At 35.8% G+C, this 27,291-nt stretch overlaps 1 long non-coding RNA gene across 1 annotated transcript in view; it reads right to left on the reverse strand.

Moving 5' to 3' along the window:
- The window catches only part of LOC133194202 (uncharacterized), an 83,734-nt gene that overhangs the window by 45,767 nt on the left and 10,676 nt on the right, over positions 1 to 27,291 (reverse strand). The window contains exons 2-3 of the long non-coding RNA XR_009722054.1: positions 12,043 to 12,102; positions 8,595 to 8,671 (exon numbers count right to left, since the gene is read on the reverse strand). This is a non-coding gene — a long non-coding RNA (uncharacterized LOC133194202). The remainder of the gene's footprint in view (positions 1 to 8,594; positions 8,672 to 12,042; positions 12,103 to 27,291) is intronic.

Consider the following 27,291-nt stretch of genomic DNA (forward strand, 5'->3'; position numbering starts at 1 on the left):
AATGATGACCCCACAAGCTAAATAGACCAACCTCCCACCGCCCTCTCCTAACACAAAATGACGTCAAGAAGCTTAACCAATCAAATGAAAAGAACTTTAACCAATCAAATACAAAAGACTAACTTAAAATACCTCCCTCTAACCCAAACCTTCTAACAGAAAATGATGACCCCACAAGCTAAATAGACCAACCTCCCACCGCCCTATCCTAACACAAAATGACGTCAAGAAGCTTAACCAATCAAATGAAAAGAACTTTAACCAATCAAATACAAAAGACTAACTTAAAATACCTCCCTCTAACCCAAACCTTCTAACAGAAAATGATGACCCCACAAGCTAAATAGACCAACCTCCCACCGCCCTCTCCTAACACAAAATGACGTCAAGAAGCTTAACCAATCAAATGAAAAGAACTTTAACCAATCAAATACAAAAGACTAACTTAAAATACCTCCCTCTAACCCAAACCTTCTAACAGAAAATGATGACCCCACAAGCTAAATAGACCAACCTCCCACCGCCCTCTCCTAACACAAAATGACGTCAAGAAGCTTAACCAATCAAATGAAAAGAACTTTAACCAATCAAATACAAAAGACTAACTTAAAATACCTCCCTCTAACCCAAACCTTCTAACAGAAAATGATGACCCCACAAGCTAAATAGACCAACCTCCCACCGCCCTCTCCTAACACAAAATGACGTCAAGAAGCTTAACCAATCAAATGAAAAGAACTTTAACCAATCAAATACAAAAGACTAACTTAAAATACCTCCCTCTAACCCAAACCTTCTAACAGAAAATGATGACCCCACAAGCTAAATAGACCAACCTCCCACCGCCCTCTCCTAACACAAAATGACGTCAAGAAGCTTAACCAATCAAATGAAAAGAACTTTAACCAATCAAATACAAAAGACTAACTTAAAATACCTCCCTCTAACCCAAACCTTCTAACAGAAAATGATGACCCCACAAGCTAAATAGACCAACCTCCCACCGCCCTCTCCTAACACAAAATGACGTCAAGAAGCTTAACCAATCAAATGAAAAGAACTTTAACCAATCAAATACAAAAGACTAACTTAAAATACCTCCCTCTAACCCAAACCTTCTAACAGAAAATGATGACCCCACAAGCTAAATAGACCAACCTCCCACCGCCCTCTCCTAACACAAAATGACGTCAAGAAGCTTAACCAATCAAATGAAAAGAACTTTAACCAATCAAATACAAACAGAATAACTAAAAAGACCCTCTTCTAACCCAACCCTCCTAACACCTAAAGGGAAGAATTTTCTGGGAGGTTGTACTTTTTAAGCACACACCAACTTAAAGTCCAGCCTCTCAGAAAATTCAGAGCCTAAGTCTACCCCTTAAACTACACCCTTCTGTCGCCTCTTACGACAAGCCCCTATTGGGCTGAGGATCTATTCTCTAAGTTCCTGATCCCCAAGGAGCTTAACCAATCAAATACAAGGAGATTAACTTAAAATACCTCCCTCTAACCCAAACCTTCTAACAGAAAATGATGACCCCACAAGCTAAATAGACCAACCTCCCACCGCCCTCTCCTAACACAAAATGACGTCAAGAAGCTTAACCAATCAAATGAAAAGAACTTTAACCAATCAAATACAAAAGACTAACTTAAAATACCTCCCTCTAACCCAAACCTTCTAACAGAAAATGATGACCCCACAAGCTAAATAGACCAACCTCCCACCGCCCTCTCCTAACACAAAATGACGTCAAGAAGCTTAACCAATCAAATGAAAAGAACTTTAACCAATCAAATACAAGGAGATTAACTTAAAATACCTCCCTCTAACCCAAACCTTCTAACAGAAAATGATGACCCCACAAGCTAAATAGACCAACCTCCCACCGCCCTCTCCTAACACAAAATGACGTCAAGAAGCTTAACCAATCAAATGAAAAGAACTTTAACCAATCAAATAGAAAAGACTAACTTAAAATACCTCCTTCTAACCCAAACCTTCTTACAGAAAATGATGACCCCACAAGCTAAATAGACCAACCTCCAACCGCCCTCTCCTAACACAAAATGACGTCAAGAAGCTTAACCAATCAAATGAAAAGAACTTTAACCAATCAAATAGAAAAGACTAACTTAAAATACCTCCCTCTAACCCAAACCTTCTAACAGAAAATGATGACCCCACAAGCTAAATAGACCAACCTCCCACCGCCCTCTCCTAACACAAAATGACGTCAAGAAGCTTAACCAATCAAATGAAAAGAACTTTAACCAATCAAATACAAAAGACTAACTTAAAATACCTCCCTCTAACCCAAACCTTCTAACAGAAAATGATGACCCCACAAGCTAAATAGACCAACCTCCCACCGCCCTATCCTAACACAAAATGACGTCAAGAAGCTTAACCAATCAAATGAAAAGAACTTTAACCAATCAAATACAAAAGACTAACTTAAAATACCTCCCTCTAACCCAAACCTTCTAACAGAAAATGATGACCCCACAAGCTAAATAGACCAACCTCCCACCGCCCTCTCCTAACACAAAATGACGTCAAGAAGCTTAACCAATCAAATGAAAAGAACTTTAACCAATCAAATACAAAAGACTAACTTAAAATACCTCCCTCTAACCCAAACCTTCTAACAGAAAATGATGACCCCACAAGCTAAATAGACCAACCTCCCACCGCCCTCTCCTAACACAAAATGACGTCAAGAAGCTTAACCAATCAAATGAAAAGAACTTTAACCAATCAAATAGAAAAGACTAACTTAAAATACCTCCCTCTAACCCAAACCTTCTAACAGAAAATGATGACCCCACAAGCTAAATAGACCAACCTCCCACCGCCCTCTCCTAACACAAAATGACGTCAAGAAGCTTAACCAATCAAATGAAAAGAACTTTAACCAATCAAATAGAAAAGACTAACTTAAAATACCTCCCTCTAACCCAAACCTTCTAACAGAAAATGATGACCCCACAAGCTAAATAGACCAACCTCCCACCGCCCTCTCCTAACACAAAATGACGTCAAGAAGCTTAACCAATCAAATGAAAAGAACTTTAACCAATCAAATACAAAAGACTAACTTAAAATACCTCCCTCTAACCCAAACCTTCTAACAGAAAATGATGACCCCACAAGCTAAATAGACCAACCTCCCACCGCCCTATCCTAACACAAAATGACGTCAAGAAGCTTAACCAATCAAATGAAAAGAACTTTAACCAATCAAATACAAAAGACTAACTTAAAATACCTCCCTCTAACCCAAACCTTCTAACAGAAAATGATGACCCCACAAGCTAAATAGACCAACCTCCCACCGCCCTCTCCTAACACAAAATGACGTCAAGAAGCTTAACCAATCAAATGAAAAGAACTTTAACCAATCAAATACAAAAGACTAACTTAAAATACCTCCCTCTAACCCAAACCTTCTAACAGAAAATGATGACCCCACAAGCTAAATAGACCAACCTCCCACCGCCCTCTCCTAACACAAAATGACGTCAAGAAGCTTAACCAATCAAATGAAAAGAACTTTAACCAATCAAATACAAAAGACTAACTTAAAATACCTCCCTCTAACCCAAACCTTCTAACAGAAAATGATGACCCCACAAGCTAAATAGACCAACCTCCCACCGCCCTCTCCTAACACAAAATGACGTCAAGAAGCTTAACCAATCAAATGAAAAGAACTTTAACCAATCAAATACAAAAGACTAACTTAAAATACCTCCCTCTAACCCAAACCTTCTAACAGAAAATGATGACCCCACAAGCTAAATAGACCAACCTCCCACCGCCCTCTCCTAACACAAAATGACGTCAAGAAGCTTAACCAATCAAATGAAAAGAACTTTAACCAATCAAATACAAACAGAATAACTAAAAAGACCCTCTTCTAACCAAACCCTCCTAACACCTAAAGGGAAGAATTTTCTGGGAGGTTGTACTTTTTAAGCACACACCAACTTAAAGTCCAGCCTCTCAGAAAATTCAGAGCCTAAGTCTACCCCTTAAACTACACCCTTCTGTCGCCTCTTACGACAAGCCCCTATTGGGCTGAGGATCTATTCTCTAAGTTCCTGATCCCCAAGGAGCTTAACCAATCAAATACAAGGAGATTAACTTAAAATACCTCCCTCTAACCCAAACCTTCTAACAGAAAATGATGACCCCACAAGCTAAATAGACCAACCTCCCACCGCCCTCTCCTAACACAAAATGATGTCAAGAAGCTTAACCAATCAAATGAAAAGAACTTTAACCAATCAAATACAAAAGACTAACTTAAAATACCTCCCTCTAACCCAAACCTTCTAACAGAAAATGATGACCCCACAAGCTAAATAGACCAACCTCCCACCGCCCTCTCCTAACACAAAATGACGTCAAGAAGCTTAACCAATCAAATGAAAAGAACTTTAACCAATCAAATACAAAAGACTAACTTAAAATACCTCCCTCTAACCCAAACCTTCTAACAGAAAATGATGACCCCACAAGCTAAATAGACCAACCTCCCACCGCCCTCTCCTAACACAAAATGACGTCAAGAAGTTAAACCAATCAAATGAAAAGAACTTTAACCAATCAAATACAAAAGACTAACTTAAAATACCTCCCTCCCTCTAACCCAAACCTTCTAACAGAAAATGATGACCCCACAAGCTAAATAGACCAACCTCCCACCGCCCTCTCCTAACACAAAATGACGTCAAGAAGCTTAACCAATCAAATGAAAAGAACTTTAACCAATCAAATACAAAAGACTAACTTAAAATACCTCCCTCTAACCCAAACCTTCTAACAGAAAATGATGACCCCACAAGCTAAATAGACCAACCTCCCACCGCCCTCTCCTAACACAAAATGACGTCAAGAAGCTTAACCAATCAAATGAAAAGAACTTTAACCAATCAAATACAAAAGACTAACTTAAAATACCTCCCTCTAACCCAAACCTTCTAACAGAAAATGATGACCCCACAAGCTAAATAGACCAACCTCCCACCGCCCTCTCCTAACACAAAATGATGTCAAGAAGCTTAACCAATCAAATGAAAAGAACTTTAACCAATCAAATACAAAAGACTAACTTAAAATACCTCCCTCTAACCCAAACCTTCTAACAGAAAATGATGACCCCACAAGCTAAATAGACCAACCTCCCACCGCCCTCTCCTAACACAAAATGACGTCAAGAAGCTTAACCAATCAAATGAAAAGAACTTTAACCAATCAAATACAAACAGAATAACTAAAAAGACCCTCTTCTAACCCAACCCTCCTAACACCTAAAGGGAAGAATTTTCTGGGAGGTTGTACTTTTTAAGCACACACCAACTTAAAGTCCAGCCTCTCAGAAAATTCAGAGCCTAAGTCTACCCCTTAAACTACACCCTTCTGTCGCCTCTTACGACAAGCCCCTATTGGGCTGAGGATCTATTCTCTAAGTTCCTGATCCCCAAGGAGCTTAACCAATCAAATACAAGGAGATTAACTTAAAATACCTCCCTCTAACCCAAACCTTCTAACAGAAAATGATGACCCCACAAGCTAAATAGACCAACCTCCCACCGTCCTCTCCTAACACAAAATGACGTCAAGAAGCTTAACCAATCAAATGAAAAGAACTTTAACCAATCAAATACAAAAGACTAACTTAAAATACCTCCCTCTAACCCAAACCTTCTAACAGAAAATGATGACCCCACAAGCTAAATAGACCAACCTCCCACCGCCCTCTCCTAACACAAAATGACGTCAAGAAGCTTAACCAATCAAATGAAAAGAACTTTAACCAATCAAATACAAAAGACTAACTTAAAATACCTCCCTCTAACCCAAACCTTCTAACAGAAAATGATGACCCCACAAGCTAAATAGACCAACCTCCCACCGCCCTCTCCTAACACAAAATGATGTCAAGAAGCTTAACCAATCAAATGAAAAGAACTTTAACCAATCAAATACAAAAGACTAACTTAAAATACCTCCCTCTAACCCAAACCTTCTAACAGAAAATGATGACCCCACAAGCTAAATAGACCAACCTCCCACCGCCCTCTCCTAACACAAAATGACGTCAAGAAGCTTAACCAATCAAATGAAAAGAACTTTAACCAATCAAATAGAAAAGACTAACTTAAAATACCTCCCTCTAACCCAAACCTTCTAACAGAAAATGATGACCCCACAAGCTAAATAGACCAACCTCCCACCGCCCTCTCCTAACACAAAATGACGTCAAGAAGCTTAACCAATCAAATGAAAAGAACTTTAACCAATCAAATAGAAAAGACTAACTTAAAATACCTCCCTCTAACCCAAACCTTCTAACAGAAAATGATGACCCCACAAGCTAAATAGACCAACCTCCCACCGCCCTCTCCTAACACAAAATGACGTCAAGAAGCTTAACCAATCAAATGAAAAGAACTTTAACCAATCAAATACAAAAGACTAACTTAAAATACCTCCCTCTAACCCAAACCTTCTAACAGAAAATGATGACCCCACAAGCTAAATAGACCAACCTCCCACCGCCCTCTCCTAACACAAAATGACGTCAAGAAACTTAACCAATCAAATGAAAAGAACTTTAACCAATCAAATACAAAAGACTAACTTAAAATACCTCCCTCTAACCCAAACCTTCTAACAGAAAATGATGACCCCACAAGCTAAATAGACCAACCTCCCACCGCCCTCTCCTAACACAAAATGACGTCAAGAAACTTAACCAATCAAATGAAAAGAACTTTAACCAATCAAATACAAAAGACTAACTTAAAATACCTCCCTCTAACCCAAACCTTCTAACAGAAAATGATGACCCCACAAGCTAAATAGACCAACCTCCCACCGCCCTCTCCTAACACAAAATGACGTCAAGAAACTTAACCAATCAAATGAAAAGAACTTTAACCAATCAAATAGAAAAGACTAACTTAAAATACCTCCCTCTAACCCAAACCTTCTAACAGAAAATGATGACCCCACAAGCTAAATAGACCAACCTCCCACCGCCCTCTCCTAACACAAAATGACGTCAAGAAGCTTAACCAATCAAATGAAAAGAACTTTAACCAATCAAATACAAAAGACTAACTTAAAATACCTCCCTCTAACCCAAACCTTCTAACAGAAAATGATGACCCCACAAGCTAAATAGACCAACCTCCCACCGCCCTCTCCTAACACAAAATGACGTCAAGAAGCTTAACCAATCAAATGAAAAGAACTTTAACCAATCAAATAGAAAAGACTAACTTAAAATACCTCCCTCTAACCCAAACCTTCTAACAGAAAATGATGACCCCACAAGCTAAATAGACCAACCTCCCACCGCCCTCTCCTAACACAAAATGACGTCAAGAAGCTTAACCAATCAAATGAAAAGAACTTTAACCAATCAAATACAAAAGACTAACTTAAAATACCTCCCTCTAACCCAAACCTTCTAACAGAAAATGATGACCCCACAAGCTAAATAGACCAACCTCCCACCGCCCTCTCCTAACACAAAATGACGTCAAGAAGCTTAACCAATCAAATGAAAAGAACTTTAACCAATCAAATACAAAAGACTAACTTAAAATACCTCCCTCTAACCCAAACCTTCTAACAGAAAATGATGACCCCACAAGCTAAATAGACCAACCTCCCACCGCCCTCTCCTAACACAAAATGACGTCAAGAAACTTAACCAATCAAATGAAAAGAACTTTAACCAATCAAATACAAAAGACTAACTTAAAATATCTCCCTCTAACCCAAACCTTCTAACAGAAAATGATGACCCCACAAGCTAAATAGACCAACCTCCCACCGCCCTCTCCTAACACAAAATGACGTCAAGAAGCTTAACCAATCAAATGAAAAGAACTTTAACCAATCAAATACAAAAGACTAACTTAAAATACCTCCCTCTAACCCAAACCTTCTAACAGAAAATGATGACCCCACAAGCTAAATAGACCAACCTCCCACCGCCCTCTCCTAACACAAAATGACGTCAAGAAGCTTAACCAATCAAATGAAAAGAACTTTAACCAATCAAATACAAAAGACTAACTTAAAATACCTCCCTCTAACCCAAACCTTCTAACAGAAAATGATGACCCCACAAGCTAAATAGACCAACCTCCCACCGCCCTCTCCTAACACAAAATGACGTCAAGAAGCTTAACCAATCAAATGAAAAGAACTTTAACCAATCAAATACAAAAGACTAACTTAAAATACCTCCCTCTAACCCAAACCTTCTAACAGAAAATGATGACCCCACAAGCTAAATAGACCAACCTCCCACCGCCCTCTCCTAACACAAAATGACGACAAGAAGCTTAACCAATCAAATGAAAAGAACTTTAACCAATCAAATAAAAAATACTAACTTAAAATACCTCCCTCTAACCCAAACCTCACCAAAAACACCACCCTCTAATCGAACCCACTTAACAGAAAATGATGACCTCAAAGCCGAATCTATAGAATATGCAGGACCTAAGCTGTACCTATCAACTACAACCCATGGCCATTTGGCAGGAACAAGTAGCCTTACCTTTATTAAAGTAGGGCAAATAACTGCTTTCAATTCCATTATTGTCTGCTCTCAGGGACAGCAAGGAAGTTCTGATCCTGTTAATGACTTTAGGTCTCACACAAGGCAATATTTACATCATTTATTACAATAAAGCTTTTAACTAAATTCATGAAGTAATGAGACTTTCAGCAGATAATGACAAAAAAAAAAACAAGAGGCCCAAGGGCCTTAACGGTCACCTGAGTATAATACAACAATTTAGAAGTTAAATACACTGACAGATGAAGCTTTGTTGCCCTAAATCAAGAGAAGTAAGGAAGATCAGGATAAACAAAATAATTAGTCTAGTATTCAGTATCAACTCATAACTTAAGTTCTAATCTGTCCCCCACTTAACATTATCACCATGCAGACTATTAACAAACTATTAGTGCTTCTGTACTATTTTTAAACCCATATTAAGACCTCTAGCATTGACCTCTCTTATGGTCTTTGAAGAACTTTTCATAAGTTATTTTTGTCTCATTTTTATTTATCTATTACTTACAGGTCTGCCTGATTATTAAAACTAAGAAAGTACTTTTTGAATTATACGATAAACATTCTTGCATAATTATCTTATTCTATTAACCTTTCAAATACATTATTTACAGTGATTAATTATCAAAGGTGAATGGAAAAGGGGAATAACTTCTCTCAGTAGAATACAAATTAATAGAGCCCTGTCCAGGACCAGAATGCTTAGACAAATTGTCCAGATGTTCAAAAATCTGGTAGAAATACGCTTACTTATATCATTTAAACTTTTACTCAGTTTGCTTTCGATATGCCCAGAAGAAGAGAAGAATTTCACAGGTACAATGCATTTTCACTACAGATTCAACAAAGCCTTACCCTAACACCAGAACCCAAGACCAAGGGTCAAGAAATTTACAAATTCATAACTATGGACTTCAAAGATTTAACACTTTTCCACTATATTATCAAAAGCCCCCCCCCCCCCCCTCGTTATGCCAGAACCCCTGACCCTAGGACCACAAGATTTAAAAATTCTGTTCGAAGCTCCCATCTTCATCATAGCTAAGCAATTTATTTATCAGCTCAACACTAAGGAGCAGACAGGATTAGTTAATGATTAATTAATAGAATTAATGCATTTTCATTATATAATCAATAGAGCCCCCCTCCCCCCTCCCTCCTCAAGAACCCCAAAAACTGAGGCCATGTATTTAAAAATTTTGGAAGAGGCATCCTTGCCTATCATAATCATGCACTTAGTTTGTTTAAATAATCTCCAGTAGCAAAGAAGAAGATTTTCATAGAATCAATGCATTTTCACTATAAAATCAATAGAGCACCGCCCTAACACCGGAACCCCTGACCCTGGGGCCATGAAATACACAATTTTTAAAAAGGCATCCTTATGTACCATAACCATGCACTTAGTTTGTTTAAATTATCTCCAGTAGCAGAGAAGAAGATTTTCAAAGAATCAATGCATTTTCACTATATAATCAATAGAGCCCCACCCTAACACCAGAACCCCTGACCCTGGGGCCATGAAATTCACAATTTTTGAAAAGGCATCCTTATGAATCATAACCATGCACTTAGTTTGTTTAAATAATACCCAGGAGCAGAGAGGAAGATTTTCAAAGAATTAATGCATTTTCACTATATAATCAATAGAGCCCCGCCCTAACACCAGAACCCCTGACCCAGGGGCCATGGCTTTCACAATTCTGGAAGGGGTCCACCTCCTCATCATAACTAGGTACTTAGTTTATCACCTTAATGCCCGGGAGCAGAGGAGAAGATTTTCAAAGAATTAATGCATTTTCACTATATAATCAATAGAGCCCCGCCCTAACACCAGAACCCCTGACCCAGGGGCCATGGCTTTCACAATTCTGGAAGGGGTCCACCTCCTCATCATAACTAGGTACTTAGTTTATCACCTAATGCCCAGGAGCAGAGGAGGAGATTTTCAAAGAATTAATGCATTTTCACTATATAGTCAATAGAGCCCCGTCGTAACACCAGAACCCCTGACCCTGGGGCCATGAAATTCACAATTTTGGAAGAGGCTCTCTTGCTCATCATAACTATGTACTTAGTTACTTTATTTAATACCCAGGAGCAGAGAAGAAGATTTTCAAAGAATTAATGAATTTTCCCTATATAATCAATAGAGCCCGGCCCTTACACCAGAACCCCTAACCCCGGGGCCATGAATTTCACAATTTTGGAAGAGGCACTCTTGCTCATCATAACTATGTACTTAGTTACCTTATTTAATACCCAGGAGCAAAGAAGAAGATTTTCAAAGAATTAATGCATTTTCACTATATGATCTATATAGCCCCACCCTGGGGCCAGAACCACTGACCCTGGGGCCATGAATTTCACAATTTTGGAAGAGGCACTCTTGTTCATCATAACTAGGTACTTAGTTACTTTATTTAATACCCAGGAGCAGAGAAGAAGATTTTCAAAGAATTAATGAATTTTCCCTATATAATCAATAGAGCCCGGCCCTTACACCAGAACCCCTAACCCCGGGGCTATGAATTTCACAATTTTGGAAAAGGCACTCTTGCTCATCATAACTATGTACTTAGTTACCTTATTTAATACCTAGGAGCAGAGAAGAAGATTTTCAAAGAAATAATGCACTTCCACTATATGATCTATATAGCCCCACCCTGGGGCCAGAACCTCTGACCCTGGGGCCATGAATTTCACAATTTTGGAAGAGGCACTCTTGTTCATCATAACTATGAACTTAGTTACTTTATTTAATACCCAGGAGCAGAGAAGAAGATTTTCAAAGAATTAATGCATTTTCACTATATAATCAATAGAGCCACGCCCTAACACCAGAACCCCTGACCCTGGGGCCATGAATTTCACAATTTTGGAAGAGGCAGTCTTGCTCTTCATAACTATGTACTTAGTTACCTTATTTGATACCCAGGAGCAGAGAAGAAGATTTTCAAAGAAATAATGCACTTTCACTATATGATCTATATAGCCCCACCCTGGGGCCAGAACCCCTGACCCTGGGGCCATGAATTTCACAATTTTGGTTGAGGGCTCAATGCTTATTACAATCATGCCAACAGTTTGACTGCTTGATGTCCAGGAGTAAAGAAGAAGATTTTTAAAGATTGCATGAATTTTGGTGGTTTTAGCCCCACCCCTCAGGCCCCAGGGGGGCAGGGACCATGAAATTCACAATTTTTGTTCCCCTTCACCCATAGATGCTATATGCCAAATTTGGTTGAAATTGGTTAAGCGGTTTCAGAGAAGAAGCTAAAAATGTTCCAAATGTTAACGCACGACGCACGCCGACGGATGAGAATGGATAGCAATAGGTCACCTGAGTGACTCAGGTGACCTAATAAAGATTAATGCTCGAACAACAAAGTAGATTGAAGAAAAAATTGACATTAAACATACTTACCCTAGAATAAATGTGAATTTCATAGACTACACACAATCCAAGAACTTGCATCATGCACACCTGAAAAAAAAATCCCCTTAACTTATTATATAAACAAATTCTTCATATACTAGTGCACCAGATTTTATTTTTGCCTTTAATGGATGACAAGCTAATTCAGAGAATTGGTGTCCCCTGTTTAAGTAAAAAAGACAAGGGTGGAAGAACTAGAGAGTTTGTATATGGAGAAAGAACTAGAAATATGTACATAGGACATGAATGCCCGCTGAGGGTATATTAGTAATGCAACATGTAAATTTGTATTAGTGTATGAAATTTGATGAGAATATCTTGAATAGTTTCTTTAAAATTGAAATTGAAATCTAAAAAGTTGGATATAGATGATAAATTCTCACCAAATTATGTGTAAGTGCATAAACTTACATAAATATATCTTAAATGGTTTCTTTTAAATTAAGCGAAATGCAAACCTAAGAAAAGTGAGGTCAAGGTCAAAGGAAAGTTCAAGGTCAAATGTTTTTGATGCAGTTGAATACTTCTCACAAATACATATCAGCATATTTAAGTTTGATAAAAATATTTTGAATGGTTTATTTAAAACTGAGCTAAACACTAATTTAAAATAAATGAAGTTAAGGTCAAAGGAAAGGTAAAAAAATGTTGATGCAGTGGAAAAGGTTACATCAGTATATATTAGCATATGAAGTTTAATAAAAAAAAATATAATGTTTTCTTTAAAACCTGAGTTAAACACAAATTGAGACAAGAGGCCCATGGGCCACAACGCTCACCTGAGTCAATATGGCCCTGCTGTTCTTCGTCAGCAGATTTCTTCTCCTATATTTCTCCTATATATTCATATATAAAGCTTTGATCGCCTGTTCTAGGCATACCCTACCCCAAGGTGCCATGTTTTGAATGAAATTGAATATAAACCTTCTGAGGATGCTTCTATCTTCATATAACTAATCATGATTTTGCTGTTCTTTAAAACAGAATTTTAAATATGTCTAACACCCTACCCTGGGGGGGGGGGGGGGGTCATGATTTGAACAAACTTGATTGTACACTACCTGAGGATGCTTCCATATCAATATGACTGATCATGGCTTTGTTGTTCTTGAGATTGAAGAAGATTTTTAAAGATATTTCCTGTATATGTTCTATTGTAAAACTTTGATCCCCCATTATGGCCCCACCCTACCACTGGAGGATGCCTTAAACTAGCTTGAATCTACAATATTTGGGGAAGATTCCATATCAATATGACTAATTGTGGCTTTCTTGTTCTTGAGAAGAAGATTTTTAAAGATTTTCCCTATATATTCCTATGTTAAACTTTGATCCCCCATTGTGGCCCCACCCTTCTCCCAGGGGTCATGATTTGAACAAATTTGAAGCTACACTACTTGAAGATGATTCCATATCAATATGACTAATTGTGGCTTTGTTGTTCTTGAGAAGAAGATTTTTAAAGATTTTCCCTATATATTTCTATGTAAAACTTTGATCCCCCATTGTGGCCCCACCCTACCCCCGGGGGTCATGATTTGAACAAAATTGAATCTACACTACTTGAGGATGATTCCATATCAATATGACTAATTGTGACTCTGTTGTTCTTGAGAAGAAGATTTTTTTTTCTATATATTCCTATACAAAACTTTGATCCCTCATTGTGGCCCCACCCTACCCCCAGGGGTCATGATTTGAACAAACTTGAATCTACACTACCTGAGGATGATTCCATATCAATATAACTAATTGTGGCTCTGTTGTTCTTGAGAAGAAGATTTTTTAAGATTTTCCCTAAATATTCCTATGTAAAACTTGGATCCCCATTGTGGCCTCACCCTACCCCCGGGGGTCATGATTTGAACAAACTTGAACCTACTCTACCTGAGGATGATTCCATATCAATATGACTAATTGTGACTCTGATGTTCTTGAGAAGAAGATTTTTTTTTCTATATATTCCTATACAAAACTTTGATCCCCCATTGTGGCCCCACCCTTCTCCCGGGGATCATGATTTGAACAAACTTAAATCTACACTACCTGAGGATGATTCCATATCAATATGACTAATTGTGGCTTTGTTGTTCTTGAGAAGAAGATTATTAAAGATTTTCCCTATATATTCCTATGTATAACTTTGATCCCCCATTGTGGCCCCACCCTACCCCCGGGGGTCACGATTTGAACAAACTTGAATCTACACTATGTAATGAAGGTTTCACATCAGTATAAACTTTTCTGGCTCAATGGTTCTTGAGAAGAAGATTTTTAAAAGATGACACCAAAGAATCTGGGGGGATAAGACGAGCCATGTGCCCATGCCCATTTTTCGGCTATGCAAGAACATTTATTGGAAAAAATCTCTCAATTGTTCGAATTTACTTAAGCATTTTAATGTTTACCGTAGTTTTCAAAATGATATTTATATTCTAAACAAGTTAAACAGTTGACTTTCATTTACTGTCACAAATGTCTAATATGGGTAGGGACTTCTATTAATTAATCTGCATATTGAGTGTTTACACTTATTGTGGAGATATTATAAAAATGTTAACATCGTATATAATGATAATGGTGATCTAGAAGCGCTTTTATGTAAAATAAATAAAACGGGAATAAAAGTATTCAAATATCTATTATAATTTTTATCCGGCATTTTAAATAATTTACTGTAAATAAGTTCATTACTTCATGTATATATTTTATTTCCAGTGAAAAATATGTTATTCCTATAGACATTTTTTATAAAGTAAAACAAAATTAAAACCAAAAAAATCAACAACCAAAAAAAAAAAAAAAAAAAAAAAATCAAAAAATTAGAGCATGACTCGAACACTTTCCTCAATAAACGTCCCTTTAAAGAGCTCCTCGCTGACCACTAGACCACTGAGACACACTAACATGTCCATTTAAATAGCTTACAGTTCTCTATATTTAGCAAGCGTTTTTGGACTTAGAATTTTTTAAGACCACGGTGAAAATTTAAGTAAGTTAACTTAATTTTTTATGTAGAGTGGGTCTTCATACCAAATTTTTGCAAGTGTAAAAAGCAACATCTTTCCATTGCCTTTCATTAATCGTTGTCAAAAAAATGGTACGATGACCCACTCTATTTAAAAAATGTAGTTATATCATCCAATTTATGTCAGTTTCTGTGAAAATTGAGGGTGATGCCACTTTGTTGTGTTAATCAGAATCATTTTCGCTGTTACAGTATTCAGGTTTTGTCAAATTTATATGCAAATGGTAATAAGCATTACACTAATTCAACAAAAAGTGAAATTTTTGTAAAATGAATTTATTGATTTTTTATCGATCGTTATGTAGGCATATGACTCGGCTTATCCCCCCAGTTTCTTTTCACCAATTCTTAATTATCTCCCCTTGGAAGAGGGCGTGAACAAACTTGAATCCCCTTCACCCAAGGATGCTTTGTGGCAAGTTTGGTTGAAATTGGCCCAGTTGTTCTGGAGAAGAAGTCGAAAATGTGAAAAGTTTACAGACGGATGGACAGCTACAGACAGACAGACAGACGGACTACAGACAAAATGTGATCAGAAAAGCTCACTTGAGCTTTCAGCTCAGGTGAGCTAAAAAGTAAGGTCAAAGGAAAGGCCAAGATCAAAAAAAATTGATGCAGTTGAATACTTTATATCAGTATGTATCAGCATATGAAGTTTGACGCTAATTTAAGAAAAGTGAGGTCAAGGTCAAAGGAAATGTCAAGGTCAGAAAATGTTGAAGCAGTTGAATAGCTCTCATCAATACAGTCCCTCAGATGTTCTACTTTCCCACTTGAACGGTGAGCGAACGCAGAGCGAACGGTGAATGAACGCAGAGCGAACGGTGAATGAACGCTGAACAAACGCTGAACGATGTGTGAATGCTGAACGCAATTTGGTGAATGGTCGGTGAACAGTGAGCAAATGCAGAACGCAAACGGACCAAAAATTCGAGCGCAAAATGAACAGTGAATGATCGGTGAATGCAAGATAAACGATTTATTCGGAATGTCTCTGATCTTTGCCTTGCATTGTATGCATTCTTCTTTATTCTATTGTTAGGTGCAAAAACATCAATACATCTCATAAATAAATTGATTTTGGAGTGCCAACATTAGCATACTATGTTAAAAATGGTTCTAAACACTTCCAGAACAAGTAATTAAATAAATAAATAAATCATTAAATAAATAAATGTTTCCACATTATCATGAGAAAATGCACATTAAGTACGCCTATTAATTGTGTTTCTTACATTATTTTCTGCACATATATATTATGTTTAAATTAAGCTGTTTAGTCACAAAAGATTTATTGCTGTTACACAGCGATATTAATACAAAATTCTGTAGTCAAAGTAGAGAAATTACAAGGATATGTGTGTTTCCATAAGGAGGTGATTCCATGTAAAATAAAGTGCCCCGCCACAGCATGATACGCCCGTCAAATATTGTTCAATTGTCATAAACAGTTTAGAGTGCAAGAAAATCATGTCAACCTTGACACAAGGATTTCAATGATTTTTGCATTCCTCGTAATATTTGTTTATACATCTCCTGTGGTGTAGGCATTAATTATAACATATATAACATTATAGATCTTCAACTGGTTGTGTAACACAACTTGTGTTAAAGCTTGACAAATGCCCATCTGCAGCCCCCCCCCCCCCCCCCTTCCACCTTTCAGATTTGTGAGACATGATGCTCTGAATTTGTTGATATTTACAAAAAATTAATTAAAAATATCATATTAAACAAAATCAATTTAGTCTTAACAACTTAATCTATATCAAATTATATCCAAAATAAAAGGCTGGCCATCAAATGACATAGGCTATAAACTGACAAGCAGTTCTTCTGTCCAATTCCCAAAGGATACAGATAAGAGCTGCTTAATCAGAGATCCTCTAACAGAAATGATTGAGACAGCTAGCCTTCCTACAGTGAACTCATTAATTAATCTTTAACTGGATGCATGTACAGTCATTACTCCCAATGGATGAATGGATCTATACATACTATCTGCTTTGTAGTGCAATAAAAATGCATATTTATGTCATTTTGATATTAAATTTGAAAACAAAGATTTTTTTTTATTTGTTACAAACATTTATAAAAAGAAAAAAACTTGTGTAATCTTGATGCAATATTTTTAATAAGGTTCCTGCATTACTCTTAGATTTGTAGGGACTATCTACCATAATTAAAACATTTTTTTGAATACTTGATTATTTTTAGATTTAATGTCATACTGGTTTTAATCTGCAATTCATACAGACAATGGGCATGCTGATTCCAATCCCCCCCCCCCCCCCCAGTATAATTAGTTTTAATTATATTATACAATATCAATTAGTTTATCATACAATATCAAATTAATTTATTATACAATATCAAAGAAGTTTTAATTACTGTTCACCAAATTCAAGTTAGGCTAGCCAACTATTTAATCCAACAGGGCTGATTCTTTTTACCCAGTTCCCAAGAGATATAGATAACACTTGCTTGATCAGAGATGTTCTACCAGTTAGCTCCTCACACTCAACACATTAATTTCTCTCTAATTTGACATGCAATTTTCTGTTATCAAATTCTCCTTGACCAGTGCTTGATAATTACACCCATGGGAGAGGTGGAATTTCTCTTGTAACATTACATTTGTTATAGATTGCTGTAAAGTATTTAATGGAAAAATAAGTATTTTCTTGATTTAACATATTTTTAATAAGGATACTGCAACACTCTTGCATTTTTTTGGACTGTATAATCTAATAGTAAAAAGACAGTTTTATTTTTAATTTCACTTAAATTAAAGGTCACAGTGACCTTGAAATAGGTCGCGACACACCTTCTACCTAAGATGCATAAATTGGCCAAGTTTGATGATTCTAAGTCTAATAATTTTCTAGTTATGAGCCGGACAGGATTTTTCCATATTTGGCCATACAGTGCAGGAAACTAATTTTGTTACAGCATCGATGCTGATTTGAATGCTTCCTTTGCTTGCTGATTTGAATACTTCCTTTGCTTGCTGATTTAATGCTAGTAATCCTTATCCTGATGCTGTTTTATAATTAGGTCAATGCTACCGGAAGTAGCATCATGCTACCGCAAGTAGATAATGAATTTCAGCATTGCCGTTTAAAGCAATAGAAGTGCCTTTTACAATTATTTGATCATAATATCTCACTATGTATCAATAATGTGAATACTTTAACCAATATTCTTTCTTTTTTTTTTTTAATTTTTTACTGAATTAAAACTCATTGATTTTCTGATGCTAGTAGGATAATGCTGATTTTATGTAGGTCAATGCTGGTTTTATCCTTTGCTTGCTGATGCTGATCCTGGTAATGCTGTTTTTTAAATGCTGATGCTGATGCTAGCTCGATCCTGATGCTACTAATGCTTATGCTAATGCTGGTTTATGTAACAAAATTAGTTCCCTTCACTGTAGCATCTTAATCAAAAGTCAGAGCGACCTACTTTTAGTGCGCGACACACCTTCTACCCAAGAAGTATTAGCTGACAAAGTTTGATAATCCTAGGCCTAATAGTATTAAAGTTATGAGCCGGACACGAGAAAAGCTAACAGACAGACAGACGGACAGACAGACGGACATGTCAACACCATAACATTATACGTCCCGTCTAAAGACGCGCGTATAATAATAGAAAAATCACAATTTAAAATATTTTACAAAGGTCTGTGGCTGTGTTACATAAATACACAGGTATTCTAAAATGTTCATGCAATTATATTTTATGTGACATTTTTTTTTTAACGATTTTTTAGCAGCGAGACTTCTACTTTTGACACCCCCCCCCCCTCCCCGTCATGAATGTGGACAAGAGGATACAAAGAGGCATTCATATTATATGTGATATATTTGAATTTCAGTAAATGATATTTTAGTAATATGCTGTCATACGTATATATAAACAAATTATACACAGAGAGAGAGAATTCTGTCTTAGCCCCCCAAATGCATGTACCTGTATCAAGCAAAGATTTCTTAGTTTTATTTTTTTTTAAATATATCAGGCAGTGTAAAAACCAATTCTTTATCAACAAATCAATTTGTCCTTCCGTCACACTTTGCGTTTAGCTCTGTTCAAAGCTCAGTTTCAAAGAAACTATCCAAGATATTTTTATCAAACTTCTGATAGATATTGATGAGAGCTATGCAACTGCATCAACTTTTTTTGACCTTGACCTTTCTTTTGACCTTGACCTCACTTTTCTTAAATTAGTGTTTAGCTCAGTTTTAAAGATACCATTCAAGGTAGTGTTAGGCCAACATTTTTTTTATTTTCTGTTTTACGGGAATTTTTTTTCAAAAATTTGAGTCGGGGGGTCGAAATAAAAATAAAAATAAAAGCTTGAAATTTAAGCAGTCGGTCAGAAAAATAAAAATAAAATGAAAAAATGCAATGAAAATTTTTATTTTTAATTAAAGATGGAATTTTTTTCTATGACCTTAATTTGTTAGGAAAAAAGGGTTATATGAAAAACTTATGTGTACAAAACACAAAATTGGTACGTTAATGTATCAATGAACTATTTTAAATTTAATTTTCTCTTAGATATTTGGGGCAGGGGGTGCATTTCTAGTATGAACAGCTTGCAGTTTCTAATATTAATGAAAATCAAACATACAAATCTATAGTCTTCTCTGTCGTCAAATACATGTATCATAGTGTCACCACAGTAAAACTTATAGGACTTATGTCACACCCCTCATAAACTTTTTAGAATCTTTTATTTTTCGGTATTCAGCAAGTTACAAGATCTGAGGATTTTGGACTAGCTCTGGCAAAGTTATGGCAAAAATACAGTGAGACATTCAATGGATCAGCTAAAATAAATTAATTCACAGAATTGCACGTGAGACATGATAAAAAGAAAAGTTGTATAATATTTTTGCAATGCAATTCAAATTAATACATATGTAGGTGGAAAAAAGTACCCCAATCTCTCTATTGAAAACACATTCAAACTTCCTCAATCTGTAGTATGTTTGATCTCTTTTTATCCTTATATTTTTCTTTCTGAGCATGCTAACTTTCAACATAATTGTAGAAAATATGTACATCTTTCCCATAGTATACATATGTAAAATACACATGACAATATTCTGTTTACTGCAGAATTCAAAAATTTAGTGGTTGAAACTGGTTCTATAATCCACAACTTTTGAATGAAAAAAAGGAGCCAGGTCTTGAATTTAAATAATATTTGTAAGAGCGTATCATTTACAACAATACTTTTCCCTAGTGGTAAAAATGCTGTTTTACTAAACAAGAGACATAATTATACACTATATCAGCTGTTATTAATAGCTGATGTGCATTAATTTGTTATATAGCATGCAAAATTCCATAAAATGATAAAAAAGGAAATAATGTCTTGTATCAATCAAACATATATTTTCGTAAGTAATTTTGAATTCCAATATTTGTCATTAAAACGGGTGAAAGTTGTGACTCGAATTTCCTCAGTCACGCCACTTTCTATCAGTTCTACAGTGTTCTGTTCTGTCCTTAATTGTAAGAGAAAACACTATTGTCTTAAAATTAAGTTTAAAAAAATCTTCAAGACGTATTTCAATGTATTGAAGCAACTGTCAAAGATAATACGTACTCAAAACCTTTCAAAACAAGCGGTTGACATGACAGAACCTTAATTTCCACATGGCCCTCTGCATGACATTTGATCAAGATTACTGTTTCGTCTATTTCATTCAATCTTTCATTAAAAGTTAATCTGAAAATTATACTTTTTCTAATATATGACATTGACATGTCACTTTTTTAAATGACTTTAAAAATATATGAAACCCTCCGATTCTGACATTTTGGCGCTATGCTGTGCAGTGACACTTCGAATACTGTGATTGGATAAATATATTTACCTCTGCCAATGACAAATAGCATTTTGAAAGGCTTGTGAAAAGTTTATTTATATTTCTTTTATTTTTTCAGTGACTATAAATAAACTATCGGCGGGAGAAATAAAAATAAAACTTGAATTAGAGACTTTTATTTTTATTTCATCTTAGCCCAAATTAGGGTCGACCTTGACCTTTCCTTTGACCTTGACCTCACTTTTCTTAAATTAGTGTTTAGCTCAGTTTTTAAGATACCATTCAAGGTAGTGTTATCAAACTTCAAATGCTGATACATACTGATGAGAACTATTCAACTGCATCAACATGTTTTGACCTTGACCTTTCCTTTGACCTTGACCTCACTTTTCTTAACTTAGTGTTTAGCTCAGTTTTAAAGATACCATTCAAGATAGTGTAATCAATCTCCATATGTTGATACATACTGATATAAGCTATACAACTGCATCAACATTTTTTGACCTTGACCTCTCTTTTCTTAAATTAGTGTTTAGCTCAGTTTTAAAGATACCATTCAAGATAGTGTTATCAAACATCAAATGCTGATACATACTGATGAGAACTATTCAACTGCATCAACATGTTTTGACCTTGACCTTTCCTTTGACCTCAAACTTCATATGCTGATACATACTGATGAGAGCTATTCAAATGCATCAATATTTTTTCACCTTGACCTTTCCTTTGACCTTGACCTCACTTTTTTCAAATCAGTGTTTAGCTCAGTTTTAAAGAAACCATTCATAATATTTTTATCAAACTTCATATGCTGATACATACTGATGTAACCTTTTCAACTGCATCAACAATTTTTGACCTTGACCTTTCCTTTGACCTTGACCTCACTTTTCTTAAATTAGTGTCAAACTTCATATGCTGATACATACTGATGTAAGCTATTCAACTGCATCAATATTTTTTCACCTTGACCTTTCCTTTGACCTTGACCTCACTTTTCTCAATTTGTGTTAAAATATTGCATTTCTAATATACCCTCGGCGGGGCATTCATGTCCTATGGACATATTTCTAGTTTTTCATTTCTTTGATGGAATAATTTCTTATTGATAACATACATAAGAGCTAGTGATGGGAATTGGTAAGAATTTCATAATGGATGATCAGGTTACTGTAACTAACTAATCAACGATTATAATCGGACAATAACAAAGTCTATCAATGTAGTTAATTAAATGGTAAGAATGGGTAAATGACTATTTTCTGGGTGTTTATTTTGCTGAAAACAAATAAATGGATATCATCTGTTTTACTGAGTGTGTATCTTTTCCTTTAATTTTTCCTCATACACTGTAGAGTTATAAAACTAAGTTTGAAGAGTAAAGAAATTTACATAATCTAAAAATACACATAACACAATTTCACTGAATGTCAGTCCTTTAAAAAGTATCAATTACATCAAGTCATTTTCTTAATCATGAATTTACTTCTTGAGAAAACAAATTCTGCAAAATTGTTAGATTTAACTAAGGCAAAAAACAGCTGGTCCTACATTCATTTTGTAGAACCCAAAGTACATCCATACCCGGGAAGTGCTTTGTTACTCGGGTATGAATACAATTGTCTGTGCCATTAGGATACACAAATAAGTTTAAGAGATAAGTTGCAGCTGGAATACTGAGCTTATAGATACATGATGTTATTAATGTGTATAACGAAAACATGGTTTTTCATTCCAAGTTAAATTGTATAATTTACCACAAAGAAGGCGTCTCCATATGAGTGAAAAATTCTCGAGAGGGACATTAAACAACATACAAAACCAAACCAAACCACAAAGAAAAGCGTAATTTATGAATATTGGCCTGAAACTTCTATAAAATTCTCTAAAATAGAGCTGTGACATATTCTTCCCAGCTCACGACCCCCCCTCCCCCTCCCTTTTTAAAATCAACAGGGTGTATTAGAGTACACAACGTGAATTAATGAAAAAATGTTGGTGTCTCCGAATGCACGTTTTCTGCAATATGAATCACAAGGATTGATGTAAAAATGATATAGAAATAGAATACCAGAGTTTATAACAACATCATCCTAATTTTGCTATCACAAGATTCATGAATATTGATGCTGTCAAATAATTAACAATTGAAAATTCTAAGACAAGAATATTGTTGATTAGTTTTCTGATTAAATTTTTAATTAAGACATGATGCTATCATTGTACTATAGCACGTGGCGCATGAGTATAAAGTAAATTTGACTAACCGTGGTATGTGAAAGTGAAACTATGTATAGTAATGTAAATAAATGATTTCATTATTAACAACAGCTGTTTATTAAATTAAATTGGTTCTATCACTTTCTTGCTCGCCTCCCCCCCCCCTCGCTTTTTGTTCTCTTTTTCTTTCTCTCATTTGCTCTCTCTCTCTTGATTGAAGACTGTCGAAGAAGAGACAAACATTACACTAATAAAACATTCTAAAATCTTTTATATATGCAATGGGATTTTAAAAAACAAATACAAGCTTGATTGAACATAGTATAATTATACGAGGTTCTAGTCATGATTATTTCTTAAATTACGCTGTAACTTGACATGATCTTTTGTATATATGTAAGTACACTGCACAGCTTTGAACAGCGACTGGGTCTTACCGACATCATAATCAATGGGAGATAAGCCGTTTTATTGGAAGTTAATTTTAGTGATCAAGTAATTTTAATAGACTCTGCAGTCGCTATCTTGCATAAAAAATTTCAAAATATAATTTCAGGCTTATTAAAGTAGCTCATATGTACTCATTTCCGTATACAACTCAAAATGCTCAGGACATTGTTTCATTTACCTTTAAAAGATATCCGCTCTACAATAAACATAGGTTATCAAAGATTACGAAGCTCACCTCAATGAATGTTATCTATAAGTAAGGCAAATTTCACATCATATTTTTTTTCTAGTTAGGGTACATCCCAAGATCAATATCCATGCAAGTTTGGTTTAAGTAGGACTTATAGTTATTTGGAAAAAGACCTGCTCAAAAAACTTTAACCTGTTTACTAATCAAGAAAATTTTGGTCAGTTCCAACATCCAAAGCAAGTCTGGAAGTTTCATCCTTAAATGCACCATCTATGCAAGTTTAATCATAACAGGCCATAATTTCATATAGCTAATCCAAAAAAAAATTACCCTGGTCACTCATCTAGAAAATGTAAGTCAGATTCAGAATCCAAAGAAAGTCTGGAAGTGTTCATCCCTAGATACATCATCCATGCTAATTTAGTTAAAATATTGCTAAAATTCACTCATGTGGAAAATCTAGGTCTGATCCAGCATCCGAAGCAGGTTTGTTAGTGTACATCCCTAGATGCATCATCCATGAAAGTTTGGTCCAGGTAGGGCTTATAGTCACTTGGGAATGAGACTGCTCCAAAATCTAAATCTGGTCTCATATTTGGAAAATCTAAATCAGATCCAGCATCTGAATCAAGTGTGGTAATGTCCATTCCAAGATGCATCATCCATGCAAGTTTGGTCCAGATAGGGCTTATAGCTACTTGGGAATGGACCTGCTCCAAAAACTTTAACCTGGTCACTCATCTGGAAAATCTAGGTCAGATTCAGCATCCCAAGCAAGTGTGGTAGTGTCCATCCGTAGATGCATCATCCATGCAAGTTTGGTCCAGGTAGGGCTTATAGTTACTTCAGAATGGACCTGCTCCGAAAACTTTAACTTGGTCACTCATCTGGAAAATCTAGGTCAGATCCAGCATCCGAAGCAAGTGTGGTAGTGTCCATCCCTAGATGCATCATCCATGCAAGTTTGGTCCAGATAGGTCTTATAGTTACTTGGGAATGGGACTTGCTCCTAAAACTTTAACCAGGACGCCGACGCTAATGCCGACAACGACACCAACGCCGGGGGTATAGCATAAGCTCATCTCGACTTTGTCGAGGTGAGCTAAAAAATCTAGTGACACAGTGAATCACTAGCTGATCCAAAATTAAGAAGAAATTCATTCTGTGATATGTGTATCATGTAATAATTGTTTTATTATGCTCTGATTCTATTCAACTGTGACAATGTGGATTGATTGATTGATTGTATGCTGTTTTACGTCCCATTCGAGAATTTTTCACTTATATAGAGATGTCACCATATACCGGTGAAGGGCTTCAAATTTTGACCTTTACTCGGCACTCAGGGCCATTGAGCAGTGAGGGATCTTTATCGTGCCAACATCTGTCGTGACACGGGGCCTCGGTTTTTAAGGTCTCATCCGAAGGACCCGCAACTTTCACTTCAAAGTGCCGAGCGCATGGCGAAGGAACAGTTGCTACCCATTTTTTATCGACTTAGGTCAGTCGCGGCTGAGATTCGAACTCACGACCTTCCGATCACGGAGCGAGCGCTCTACCGACTGAGCTACCGTGAACGGTGTGACAATGTGGATGTATGTAAATGTTCTAGAATCATTTCGTATAAATGTGACATTTTACGAGGGAGTCTGTACATGTAAATATGTTCTATGTTTTACTATTTACTTTATTGTAATTATTCTAAAAAAAAATTTCTTGTTTTTCTTACCTGTCTGCTAAACATAACAAAGGTCACAGAGGTAATTGGTAGAAATATAGCATCAAAACTCTCTGTTGATGACCAGATGACATCCGGCAATGTATATACGCCATGGTTGATCTTTAACAGGGGAGACTATTTCTATAAATCAGAGGAATTGTTGTCAAAATAAAAGTTACCCATTACTCTTTCTACTAGCTGGTCTCAAACAAGAAAATAGTTTTACTATATGTAAATGTATAGCTTTAATTAATTTAAATTAAAAAATAAAAAAAACAAGTATTTCAGAACAAAAGAGAAAATAAAGATTACTGTAAACCAACAATTATTCGCGTCATCTTTTTTTTAAATCAATCCGCAATGATTCATTTTCGTGACCGAGGAAACATTCTCCATAATACAAGACACAATAAATGTTTCACAGCGATTAATATTCATGAGTTAAAGTAGGTCGTGAAACGAATATTTCTCGCACACAAATAAAAGTTGGTTTACAGTAATGCTTGGACAAAAATTTGAGATTTTAAAAAAAACGCCCTAACATACCTATCCTAAAATTTGCACGAGTTTCATGTGTTGACAGACTACACATCATCCAGGAAGTTACATCATGCACAACTTTAAAAGAAGTTCCCTTCAATTCAGTGGGACATTACCACTTAAGTTATTATATTCCTAGTATATAAGTCCAAAATAATAATTTAGGCCTTAAAAGACCTTGGTTTAAAACCAGAGGCCCATTGGCCACATCACTCACCAGAACTATCAGGGATTTTTTTACCCCTTGATTCCAGGGGCCGTCAAGATTGGGAAAAATAGCGATATTTGGTTGAAATTGGGAAAAATATCTTCATACAAATAAATAGGAAAAAACAAGCAAAAGTCAAATATTTAATCATTTTTCTTATTTTTTATAGTATGAAGCTGGCTTAAACCAGCTTTAGTGGTATGAAATAATAGCGGCTGTTGAAGTTCAGAAGCTTAAAAATGGCAAAGCCGCAGGGTATGATAACATTGTAAATGAACATATTTATACGTTGTCATCTTTTTTACCTTTATGTAAGAAGTTTTTTAAAATAACATTTGGTAGTGGGTTTGTTCCAGATGAGTGGTTAATCGGTATTGTTTGACAAATTTATAAGAATAAGAGCGATTCAACCCAGCCTGAAAATTACCGTCCTAGGCAAACTGGAGAGACCGACATGATGCACATTTATTTTTTAGATAACATTCCCGACTTTAATTTTTAAACATCGATCCCGCTTTAAAAAGTATGCATGCAAACATCCATAGTATTCCGAATAACTTCTCAGAAGTCCTCGGATGGCTCGTACATCGCACATAGAGAACATAAACACCTTTTTGTCATTATTTTATTTTAATGATTTACAACTTAATACTTATTTTCATATTGGGAATTTTTAGGTATGATTTTGGGAAAAACTTGCACTTTTCAGCATTGGGAATGGAGACCCTAAAAAAATCCCTGACTATAATGGTGATAGCATCTGGATAAAATGTACAAGCAGACTATAACAAGCAAAGAGAGAAAAATACATGAAACTAGAACTGTCCAATAGGGACAAATACCCCCCGCTGGGTTTTTCAGAGAAAGTACCAAATCACTAATGTTTTCTAGATGTGAGAGGTGTTCACAATTTCCTTAAACATTTCCAGTGAAAATTTAATTACTCATTATATTTTTTATATGTCCGTCTTAAGACGGGACGTATTATGTTATAGCGTTCATGTCCCTCCGTCCGTCTGTTAGCTTTTTCATGTC

Source organism: Saccostrea echinata, unplaced genomic scaffold (assembly GCF_033153115.1).
Source record: "Saccostrea echinata isolate AGI-Se365-2 ecotype Australia unplaced genomic scaffold, CSIRO_AGI_Sech_v1 ptg000028l, whole genome shotgun sequence".
Lineage (NCBI taxonomy): Eukaryota > Metazoa > Mollusca > Bivalvia > Ostreida > Ostreidae > Saccostrea > Saccostrea echinata.